The 12,872-nt window shown below is 43.6% G+C and overlaps 1 pseudogene; it reads right to left on the bottom strand.

Annotated features, from left to right (window-relative positions):
- Positions 1-7,516: 7,516 nt before the first annotated feature.
- Positions 7,517-9,785, bottom strand: LOC146177730 (uncharacterized; annotated as a pseudogene).
- Positions 9,786-12,872: the final 3,087 nt, after the last annotated feature.

Below are 12,872 nucleotides of genomic sequence, written 5' to 3'. Positions count from 1 at the left end.
CTATTTTCTGAAAATCCGCATTGAGAACCTTGTATCTTTCTCTTTCCCCCATAACTTTTGCCATCCTCCTTTCCTCAGCTATTTGCAAAGCCTCTTCAGATAACCAGTTTTCTTTCTTGCATTTCTTTTGCTTTGGAACTACCTTAGTAGCTTCTTGTATTATATCACGAACATCGGTCCACATCTCTTCGGGCTCTCTGTCTTCTAGATCTAATTCTTGAAATCGATTCCTCACTTCCACAGCATATTCTAATGAAATTTAGATCCAGATCATACCTCCTCAATCGAAGCTTAATTCTCACTGCAGACAAGGGTAATTATGAAGAGCGTTGTGGTAACACGCTGGGCAGGCGATCCAAGGGATGGAGATTCGATTCCCCGGTAGGAGACAAAGTTTATTAGTTATTTTTTAAGTACCACAGCAACCGCTAAAGCGTGACACTTTTGCTGACGACAGTGATGAGTCATTAAAGGCTTTCGCCTTAATTGTTGTGCCATTTCTCACATGCACCACTTAAGAGACTTCATAGATGTCCTGCCTTTTTACCCTTCTGAGTGTTCAAAAAACTATTACGTACATTCACACGTGGAAACCGTAGGGGCCATCAATTTAGTTTTTTTGTTACCGGAAACGTCCTCTTATCACCCGTGTAAAATAATATGCACCACCGAGTTATGTTTTCGCCGATTTGTGGCCCCGTTGTGCCAGTGTTTACTCATTGTTTTCTTCAATGTCTGCATACAGTGGGCATTGCACGCTTTACTGCCTTGTTTCGCAGTTTTACACAAAATCCCCCTTTTTTACCACTGAGTAGGCGCGGTCTGTTTGCAACAATTTTGACGCACCAGCTCTCATTGCTACGAATATGACACTATATATTTTGCTCTCTTTTATAACAATTTTAGCCCTTAAGGACTACGTTTCAAGCAATCGTCTTCCTTTTGTTAGAAAAACTGTACCTTGCCAACAGGGACATGACTAGGTGGGAGGGACACGAGCCATCCAGTAAAGGGGTTTAACCCAGTTTATATGTTCCTCCCACATATTTCGGCCCCAGTTTACTAACTATAATGATTTACGAACATAATATGATATGCCAACAAGCTAACAAACTTCCATCATAGCCTTTTGCTCTCCTTGACTGGGGCAGTAATTTTGCGGGAAGTTATGACTCGTGCCACCCTGTAAAAAGGAAAAGGGTCTTTGGGAAGATCAGGGGGCATTTGAGCGTTGTCACACGCACAAACTAATCATCATGGTCCGGCTGGTGTGTCATAATACGAGAACTCGTGCCAAGTAATCCCAACCGTCTAAACAGGACCCTACTGAAAAATCCTTATAACTTTTGTACAGGAAATCGCATACAGGTTTACTGTACAGAATCTGGGATACAGGATTGTTGGCTGTTTCAGGAAATTCCTGTACTGCCTTGGAAAGTCTGGAATGAAACAGCGCGGAATGGCCTGTATGGTTGACGGCCCTCGCTTCCGGAAAGAAACGCGTCGCCAGGGTGGAAAAAGCATGAAACAATACAAAATAATACGACTACATAGAAAATAATAAATAAAATAAAAAACTTTTATTACCAATTATGGAAACGAACCTCGGCCCTCATGGTCTTTAGACGGGCACCTTAACCAGTACTCTTTTTTTTTCAGCATGGTGTTTATTACATGCTTTTAAATTCAGCGTAGAGTTATAAACATTATTTACAGAGTAATCAGCCTGTAGGCGAAACGTCCAATTGGAACATACAACACAACACCACTCAACTAAAATACGACTTAGCACAACTTCACTAAAACGGTGGCAAGTAAAGACAACACATCAAAAATGGCAGCCAGTCAGGTTGATGGTCACTATCTTCGTAAGTGTCTCTAAGCTGGTGTACCATCTGACCAAAATGAGTAGCGGGGGAGATTAGAGGTTCAGCATTCCGGTCCAACATACGAGTTTTCCATGGGCTGTGCAGTCCATGGAGGAAGATCATGTCAAAGGATTCGTGGTCATGTTCGGTGGTTATCAAATAACGCACATGGTGGCAATTCAAAATAAAGCCTTTCTTCAATGTTCTTTACAGAACGTCCCAAAATAATATTGCATCTTTGCAGGCAATAAACCAGTGTTCGATGGTTTTAGGTGTATCACATAACCGGCAATTAACAGAAAAAACGAAAATATTTTTTTCTGAAGCCACACTTTAAAAGGCAAAACCTTGGTATGAAGTTTAAAGAAAAATGTTTCAGTAGAAGGCGAGATCAGCATTTTGCGCACCCTTTTTAACACATCATGCTCCATATTATTGGAATTGAGTGAACGATGTAAGGGAGGCGGGAACAACATAGATATGAAATTATGGTATATATTTTTCCGTGAAACAAAGAATAAGTACTCATAAGAAAAGCAAACCGCCAGAAAACGCACTGAATCGTAAATTTCTTTCATGAAACCACATAAAACCAAGCCAAGAGACCACTAAGTTTGGAAGAAGGTTCACTAGATTAGTGTGCAGGGATGCTCTGGTAATTGGATGGGAGCTATTACGGAAAAAGAAGCAACGAGCTTCTAACTGTCTGATATAGATATGTGTCAAACCTAGTCCGCCAGCACAAACAGGCCTGAATAAGTTATCGCGCCTCATAGGCTCAAAACTGGACGACCATATGAGCGTCGCAAACGTTCTGTGAAACCTGTGGATTTAATTCCTCGCGCAATGGAGTACCTGTAAAAAAATAAAGTTTTGTAGCCAGAAACATGTTACATGCCTGTGCTCGACTAAAATTGATAGGCGGTGCGGAACAAAAGTCTGAGCATAGCTTTTGAGTGCCGTGACCCGCTCTTTCCGGTAACGTCCACTAAACTTGAATGCATGAAGGGGAATCGAAGGTATTTAGGGGGAACACGAGACCATTCAATTCCAGCATAATAAGTCGGCATTGCTCCCCATGAACCGAACCATAGATCCGAACTCTTAGACTTATTCATTTGAGCGCCAGATACAATCCCAAACAGCTCAATGATGGTTATAATTTTGTCAATGCTGGGTTTTTCTGTGCAGAAAAACGCCAAATCGTCGGCGTACGCAAGCCCTTTCACTTTGTTACTGAAGGCAACATAACCATGGATACTGTGGTTTTGCAGTACACTCAAACAAAGTGGTTCTAGGTAGAGGGCAAAGAGCAGCAGTGACATAGGTCAACCCTGCTTCACGGACGATCGAATTGGCACAGGCTTTGAGAGATCACCGTTAACAATCAAGCGAGTGGAACAGTTGTCGTAACAAAGTTGCACCCCTTTCAGTACAGTTCATTCATCATTTGCACGCTCGAGAAGAGAAAATAGAAACGAATGCCGACACGATCAAATGCCTTCGCAAGGTCAATCTGGAGTAGAGCAAGCTGCTCATAAAAGCCAAAGTAATATTCGATAATTGTACGTGCAATATGCATGTTATTTTGTATGGAGTGTCCACTCAAGCCACACGTCTGATGAGGGCCAATGAGAACCGTCATGGCATACTGTAAACGATTCGATAGAACTTTTGCAAAAATTTTGTAGTCCACATTTGCCAACGTGATTGGCCTATAGCCATCGACTGAGAGCAATTTTTCTTTATCCGTACTCTTTGGAATTAAGACTGTGTGTTTCCTAGTAAAGGACTGAGGAAGGAACCCCACATCGAAACCTAAAGCGAAGATCTGCAGCAAGATAGGGCTCAGCAAAAGTTTAAAAGTTTTGTAAAACCCGCACGATATGCCATCAGGGCCAAATGTTTTGGAGAGGGGTAATTGGTCAAGTGCGTGCTCTATTTCTTCCAACGTGAAAGGGCCATTGATAAGAGCACAGTCTTCATCTGATAAAGGCGTTATAAGAGCTTTAAAGTTAGCTAGTAGATCCGAATTAGAAGTAGCAGAAGCGTCACTGAACAGTGTCGTGTAATAGCTCACAAACACAGAGATTTGTCACACGTTTTCTTTACTAGGGTGCCATTGGACATCATTCCCGGTATCAATTTGGCCGTAGCATTACGGTGCTCATCAAATAGAGCTTGTCGCGTAGGGGTTTCAGGGTGCAATGCACGATTTGTACGAGATGGAACTCGGGCGCCCCATGTATCTTGCAGCGTCCTGTTTTTGTAAGTCACACTTTACCCTAGCAATGGTGCTCGGCTCTTCTGGGGTGAAATGCTTTGGAAAAGGGGTCACGGCCCAAATAGTTGCGCCGATGTGGCAGTGATTCGTTCCGCCATCGGACAACAATAAGTCCGCCTTGCGCGGCAACAGCCCATTATGTGGCCCTTTTTTTTTTTTTTTTCTCGCAAAGTCAGACAGGCCGGAAATCCGGACTTGCCGTGGGACTGCAGTGATCTCTGAGAAGTGAACTTCATCAGTGACAGTGAACCTTTACGTCTTTCGACACGCTGGCTTAAAGCGTTTCGCACTTGAAACAAGGCATTTTCTGAGTTTTCGCGTGTGCAGTGTACACATAGTACATCGTCAGTTACACATAGTACATCGTCAGTTCTCGACCTTATTCTTTCAACATCAGCAGACAACTTATCGATCGTTTCGCACCTGCCCGGGCTGAGCGATCATGATATCCTACATTTTACGCTAACGGTGACTCAAACAAAAACAAGCAGACAAAAAAGAAAATTTCGTGATTTTAACAAAGCTAACTACACCGCCATCAACAGCGAACTCTGCTCATTTCTAGATCTGTTTTTGCCATCACTTCACGACCGGTCCATAGAAACTAACTGGTCCATGTTCAAAAATAAAATTTCCGAATTAACCATCCGATACGTCCCCCTTAGAACCGCCTACACTAACAGCAAAGCGCCTTGGTATAATACACACCTGAACAGATTATCAAACAAGAAAAAGCGTTTGTTCCGTGCAGCCAGACAGTCTTTAAAACTAACTCATTGGCTATCGTATAAAAAAGCGGCTAAATGTTACATCACGTCTTTAAGGTCAGCTAAGTTGTCTTTTTTAAACACTACCCTTCCACAGTTACTAAAGGCTAATCCAAAGCGATTTTGGAATGTCATACGAGGGAACACTAATAACACTAATAACAACACCTTATCATTGCTCACTAATTCAGGGGACTCAGTGCCGTCTCACCTCTGTTCAAAAGTACTTAACGACACATTCATTCAGTCATTTTCATCCCCTGTACCCACCAGTCATATTCCAGTTGTGAATGCTACCAATTATCAGCTCATGGACCCAATAATATTTGAATCAACAGGTATCAAAGCTTTAATAAACAAACTGAAACCCAAATTATCTTGTGGAACTGACGAGATAAATATTAAATTTTTGCAAAACACTGTAGAATACTGTTCAATAATACTGGAGTGCATTTTTTCTCAATCTTATGATCTTGGCATTTTGCCCCATGACTGGAAATCTGCTAAAGTAATCCCCATCCACAAATCAGGTCCAGCACACGATCCCCTCAATTACAGGCCTATTTCCCTAACATCCGTACCTTGTAAAATTATGGAGCACATTATATACACACATCTTGTTAACTTTCTCGAAAATAACAACTTTTTTTCAAGTGCACAGCATGGATTCCGTAAACTATTCTCTTGTGAAACTCAGCTTGTCTCCTTCACTAATGATTTGCATGCCTATTTAGATTCTGGCTTTTCGACTGACTGTATATTTCTTGATTTCTCTAAAGCTTTTGACAAAGTAAGCCACGCACTACTCCTTCATAAACTCAGCTTTCTAAACATTGACCCTGCTGTAATTAATTGGATCCGCGCTTTCCTCACATCCCGCGTACAATTTGTAAATGCTAATGAAATCAACTCACCTTCTGTCCCAGTCCGGTCCGGCGTTCCGCAAGGGTCGGTTCTGGGACCGCTCTTATTCTTGATTTACATAAATGACTTGCCTTCCTGTGTTTCTTCGAAAATTTGCCTATTTGCTGATGACTGTGTTTTATACCGTAAACTTGCTGATAATTCCGATATCCTACTAATCCAGAATGACCTTAATAATATTAGCGAATGGTGCAGTAAATGGTGCATGCAACTAAACATTAACAAATGCAAATCAATGAGGGTATCTCGAACTAATGTAACAAGTCCTATGTATATGCTTAATAACGTCCCATTAGAATCTGTAAAGTCATACCGCTACCTTGGTGTAATCGTTACTAGTGATCTAACCTGGAAATTGCATGTCAACTCTATCATCGCTAAAGCCAATCGTACTCTCGGATACATTCGTCGTAATTTCTCCCTTGCACCATCATCATTAAAGCTATTAATGTATACAACATACATTCGTCCACAACTGGAATACGCCTCATCTGTTTGGGACCCCGGTCAAGCAACACTCATACACTCCGTTGAGGCAGTACAAAATCGCTCAGCCCGGTTCATCTCAAATAACTATCAAAGGACAGCCAGCGTTACTAATATGAAAGCATACTTACATCTCCCGCTGTTATCTACTCGAAGAAAACTATCCCGCCTCTCACTTTTTCACAAAATATACTACCATAACTCCACCTTGCGTTCCTCATGGGTTCAGCCACCATCCTACATTTCGTTTCGCCGTAACCATAGTCAAAAGGTAAACATTCCGCACACAAACACAGTTGCCTATTTTAACTCCTTTCTTCCCCGCACCTGTAATGATTGGAATAACCTCTCTGCATCACTAACAAGTATAACTGAAGAACAAAAATTTAAATCCGCGCTGCAATCTTTCTTTTTTGCCTAGTTTTAAAACTTACTGTATGGTTATTTGCATAACATCATTGTATACTGTTGCTCATTATATTTTTATATTGTTGTTTTTAACACCTATGCCGTTTTCCTAAATTTCCTAAATTGCACATGTACCTTGTTCTTTTTTTATTTGCTTTGTTTTTCAGATTTGTACGCTTTTGTTAACCTTCTGTTCTATATATATATCCTGTATGCGCCCCTCCCCTCTGTAACGTACAACTGTACCCTGAGGGTATTATAAATAAATAAATAAATAAAATTTCGTCTAAATATACTCCAGGTGCCTCACATTCTAATTCATAGAGGTAATACAAACTCTTATGCAATGTCCTCTCTTGTAATTTCCTGTAAAATGACCTAACAGACGCAATTTCAATAGATATATCCGCACCTCCTGTTTAAACAGCTCCCATGCAGCAAATATTGGCATGGCACCTGTCAAACACACTTGTAGCTGGGAGCGTATCCGAAAGGCAAACGCCTGATCATTTACAAGTGAAGAATTTAGCTTCTAAAGCTCCCATTGCGGCCTAAATTTTGAACAGTAAGTTCTCCCGAGCCGAGAAACCACCACACAATGATCTGAAAACGAAACCGCTACAGTTTCACACAACAAATCACGGGAAATCAGCGTGGAAGAAACAGAAATCTTGTCTAGGCGCGCGTGGGACCTCCCCTGGATATGCGTGAATAGTGGAGTTGCATGACATGAGGCCCCTGTATCAATGAGTCCTGAATCATCTATAACACACGACAACACTTCGCCACTTCTGTATCTGTGTACACTAGGCCCAGCACGATAATTCATGCAACATACACAATTAGTCTCCCATTAGCACAACATTCTTATCACAATCTAGGAGGTTAGTCATGGCTTCAAACGTATCAACACGCTCAGCTGCACTATTAAAAGCATAAATGTTGATAAGTCTTCATGGCTTCCCGTGGAGCAAAAAATCACAACTCATTAGCCGCCCATCAGAGTCAGTATAGTAAGATAACCCAGAATAAGGGAGAGCCCTTCGCAGAAATAGGAAGCTACCCGCCGAAAAACCAATAGCATGCGTCACAATAACATTGTAATCAGACAAAAAGGGTCCTAGTGCCCTCTCTGTGTCCTGCTCACTCAATCTTCGTTTCCTGGACGGCGACAAAATCAAGCCGCCTGCTGCTGAAAAGTCGACGAAGTTCCACCTGCTTCTGATGAGACCTAAAGCCTCCCACGTTCCAAAATAACGGCTTGAGGGGCAAGTTGGTGCTGCATCGTATTCAGAAATGTGGCGCAACAAACACAAACACAAGAGAAGATACACAACACACACGCACATTCAGCGTTGCAAACACTAGCTCCTCAGAGGTCGCCATGGTGACCACACAAGGACTAACTAGGCTTGCATTTGTCTCTCCGGAGACGGCGACGTCGCCTCCGGACCTCCACCACGACTGCGGGAACGCGAACGTTGGCACTTCCCCTTGTGTTTTGACGTGCGCCGGCGGCGGCGATGCTTCACGCTTACCAGATCATCATTTTCACTCGCGTCAGATGCGCATTTTCTCTTGCGCTGATGAAGATGCTCTTCAACAAGAGGGACGGCCTCAGCTGCAGGTAGAGTGGGCTGACCTGCAAGCTCTTCCTCGGCGTTGACCTCCGTGGCTGGAGTAACCGGGGCGGTATCTTTGGCAGCATTAGAACAGGTGGCAGGCTCCTTATCATGTGCCGGATTCGGCGTCTCATATCGAAGCAGCGTCTTACTTTCCTTGGAGTCACCTTGAGGAACAACCGTTGTATTAGCTGTGGTAGCCGTGTCCACAGTAGCAACTGAGAGGACACCAGCCGCGTCAAGCACTTCTGTGGCGTCCATAATATGCTCTTGTATGACGTCTTCCGGTGGCCGCACACAATGCCGCAACTTGTACGCATAGGTAACGATGCACTCTTCTACGGTGTGACCGAACCGTCGGCAGTCGTCACAATGCGGAGTACGGCAGTGCCTACGGATGTGGTCAACACGGGTGCATCGGAGGCAGAGCGGTGGCCTCCCTGGTATTAAAACAAGGCTCTGTATACCACAAATAGTCAGTGCATGCGGGACGTCGCCAACGCCGACTCCTTCAGCGAGAGACACAACATCATCCCGGTTCAGCGTTCTCAAATCTTCCATGTCCGCCACTTTAAAATTTTCCGTCGAAATGGAAGTCACCTTCCCGTACGCCTGTAGTGCCTCACGTATGAAGGCATCTTCCAAGCGTTCGGGAAGCCACAGAAGATTCAATTTCACCACGTTTTGGTTCTGGGTCCACAACGACACAACGGCGGCTCTTAACGACAAGATCACCGCAAGCCACCAATTTCTCTTTCGATTGTGCAGACTTGCAGGTGACCATCCATACATGAGACATTTGAAATTGGCCAATTGAACTAATTTCCTTGAGGTCCACAACATTCTGACGGGAGTCTCTGAAGTCTTGTGCCCGGTACGGGCGTCGGGCAAGGTCCGCATGCAAGAAAACGGAGTCAGCGACCAGCTTACCTGCTGGGAGACGGGGCAAAACAATCCGGTATTCATTGCTGCTGGCATTAGCCTGAGCAGTACCTCGTCCAGAGGCCGATTGAAGCCTTTGAGTTGAGAACATCGCGAAACGCAACCGCTTTGAACAGCGTCTTCGTCTTCTTCACTACTCTGTATACAGTGGTTTAGAGTTACAATGGTTGTTATTCAGTATGTGTAGCTAATTTTCCTTTTTCGTACTTCGTATATTTTTTTCGCTGTAGAGTTGATGGCCGTAATTCACTGATCGCCCTTTAAACACGCTGAATCTTTTTCCAGGCTATCACGATGGTTTACGAATGTCTCGTATTTTTATAATGCGTCGCTTTATTGCAGGCAAACCTCAAGATATAATTTTCTAGTGCTGATGTGTTTTTCATCGTCTACGAACGCTTGTAAGTTTTCCTACATACAGAGATATCCGGTGCACTAAATACTTTTAATACAGGGCGTTTCAGCTTGACGTGCTACGAGTGGAGCCGCGACGTCAAAGAATACACTTCCAATGAGCGGTCTCAATACGTAAACATTCGAGAACGCGTCGCCCGGTGCGCGGCTATCTGCGCGTCTTTCGATGGTCAGCGATGTTTGTTTATTTTATATCGAGCAGTTTTTTGTCATTGCTAGCGAAACGATACGTTCGTGCTTCCACTTTCGTGTTGAAGGTGGCAGATCTTCAGTCGCAGATATGAAGACGCACCGCAAGATCGTACGAGCTGCAGTGACTGTTGCACGCCCAAAAGCAACGCGACGCGCGTACATGCTTCCTAGTGCACACTTCAACGGCTTCGTATTTTCGAGGTATTTGTGAAACAATGCGTGTCTTCGTATAGAGAATAGTTCTATATGTTTGGTATCATGCTTATTTAGTGCGCTGGCGTGTCTGGCATGGTCATTCTGGTTGCGTTTCATCGATCGGCCCGGCTTCTGTTCAGAAGTGGAAAAACTCTGCCCGGTATCAGTTCCGGAAATGACACGTTCGTCCGGTTTTTGGTTAATTGATACAGGCTTAACCGAAATTAAACCGCGCGGAGCTCTCATTTCAAAAATTCCTGTATAGTCCGCGGCCTTTGTTTCACAAGAAAAACTGGACGCCAGGCTGCAAAAATCATGCAGAGCTACAGAATAATACAATAATATTTGAAAACGAAAAAAAAAGAATAAAAAGACAGAAAAATGGAAAAGAAAAAAATTTGCGCGTTTTTTAGACTTCGGTCTTCTCGGTCAGCAAGCACGCACTTTAACCCCTACACCACGGAAGCATACGGAGGCAGCGGTTATATTTCTGCTTATGTAGTCTACGCTGCTCTTTCGTAGTTTGTGTATTTTTGTAGCCTGTAGAATTTGTGGTTGTAATTGAACGATCGCCATTCAAACACGCTGAATCTTTTTCCCGGCTATCACGCAGGGTTATCCGTGTCCCGCATCTTTACAATGTATCGCTTTCTTGCAGACAAACCTCGGGATGTCACAATTTACTAGTGCTTATGTGTTTTGTCATCGTCTTCGAACGCGCGCAATTTTGCTACATATAGATATATGCGGTGCACCAACTCTTGTAATACTACTTGTTTTAGCTTCACCTGCTGCCAGCGGAGCCGCTACATCAATGAACTTACTTCTGACCAAGTGTTTTGCGTACGTAAACACTCGAGGAAGCGACTCCCAATGTCCGGCTGACCTGTGCATATTTCGATTGTCAGCGATATGTTTCATTTATTCTCGAGCGTATTTCATCCTCGCTAACGAAACACTACGTTCTTGCTTGCACTTTCGCGTTGAAGGTGGCAGATCTTCAGTCGCAGATATGAAGATGCACCGCAAGTTCGTACAAGCTGTAGCGACTGTTGCACACGCAAAAGCAAAACGCGATGCGTTTGTGTACTTGCTAGCGCACCCATCTTCTTATCTTCTAGGTATTTGAGAAAAAACGCGTACTCCACATATACAGAAAAGTTGTAACGTATAATATGTATGGTTTCATGTTTATTTAGCACAAAGACATGTTCCGACGTGGTCATCCTGGTTGAGCTTCACGATCCGCCCGAATTGTGTTGAGAAGCGAAAATACTCTGTCCCGTATCAGTTTCATTCATATCGGGTTTGTCCGGTTTCTGTTAAACCTGACGTGGCCTGTCTTGTGTATGAGGTCAATACAGGACTGGTCCGCCATTTCATATCCATACCGGACTGGGATGTCATGTATGAGATGCATAATGGAAATGGTCCGCCCTGTATTAACTCTATACCGGACCGTACCGTCCGGATTCAAACTCATACCGGACATGACCTGTCCGAAATAAACCCGAGTAAGCTTCGTACAGGACTGGTCACACCGGAATGAAATTTATACGGGATAATACAGGAGCGGTTCAATCCCGTTTGTCGCGATATGGGATTTTTCTCTAGGGGAAGCACATGTAGCCGCAGCGGTGGCTCTGTAGCTTTGGCGTTCGGCTGCTAGCTGACCCCAAGATCATCGGTCAAATTCTTGCAGTGGTAGAGAATTTTTATGGGAACAAAAAGCAAATATACCCTGGTTCTGTGCAACGTCGGTGGTTTAAATTAAACGGATCCCTCCACGAGGGAGATTACGCATATTCCATGTGCAGCTTCAGAACATACAACAATGCACACCATTCCATATCAAGATAGCCCCACATGGTTTAGAGTCTATCTCATATCGTTGCCCAAGTTAGTCATGAGAGGAATGTAGACATAGGTAGAGTTTGAAATGCCAGAGTCCACTTAGTGTAAGCTTCCGTACAAGCTTAGTACAAGGCGATGCTTCATGGCGCCTGCCTTCTTGGTTCGTTTACTGCTTGCACTCTACTATATTTTGAAAGAATTTCAAAATTAATTAAACTTTGTAATGATGTACCTATGACAATGACTAGTCTACTTTGTGAACAACAGCTGTGAGTACACTTAAGCTCCGCCATCAAGGGCTGCGTGCATGTAGTCTTTGCTCGCTTATTTACCATTTATCAATCCCCAAATTCCTGCCTCTAATATATCATGCATATTGATTAGGTACAGTACAAAGTAATTACGTCCTCCAGCTACCGGTCGTCCCTATTGCAAAAACCAGTGCCACTGGTCCCAGCGCCCCAGCGCCATACCTGATTATGGTCCCAGTATGACGCTGGAAACTGGGCGCACTGGAACGCGGCATACTGACGCTTTGCACTGGCGGCACTGTTCGCCCGGAGAAAAAAAGGCGTGGGATAGAAATTAAAAAGTAAAAAGTAACGAAACAAGTTAGGTCCATAAAAAAAACCTAAAAACTGAGTAAAATAAAGAAAAAAAAATGACAGCACCAAACGCGCTTCGAACTCAGTCCCTAGGCACATACTAACCCGTAGCTCAGCACGCTAACCACTTGGCCACGCCGTGAATTTTTTTTTCTTTATTGCATGGAAAAACTTCCGTAAAAAGGAACAACTCCACTTACTTAAACATGTCCATGTCTAAAGTTACCGGGCTGCTTAATACGAGCCCGTCATATCCTCAGCCCGACAATGCACAATCATTAGAACATCAAAAGTCTGGGAGACATACACAT

The sequence above is a fragment of the Amblyomma maculatum genome, chromosome 10, assembly GCF_055883805.1.
Source record: "Amblyomma maculatum isolate TAMU_Amacu chromosome 10, ASM5588380v1, whole genome shotgun sequence".
NCBI classification, from domain to species: Eukaryota; Metazoa; Arthropoda; class Arachnida; order Ixodida; family Ixodidae; genus Amblyomma; species Amblyomma maculatum.
This window is presented reverse-complemented; position numbering and strand designations above follow the sequence as displayed.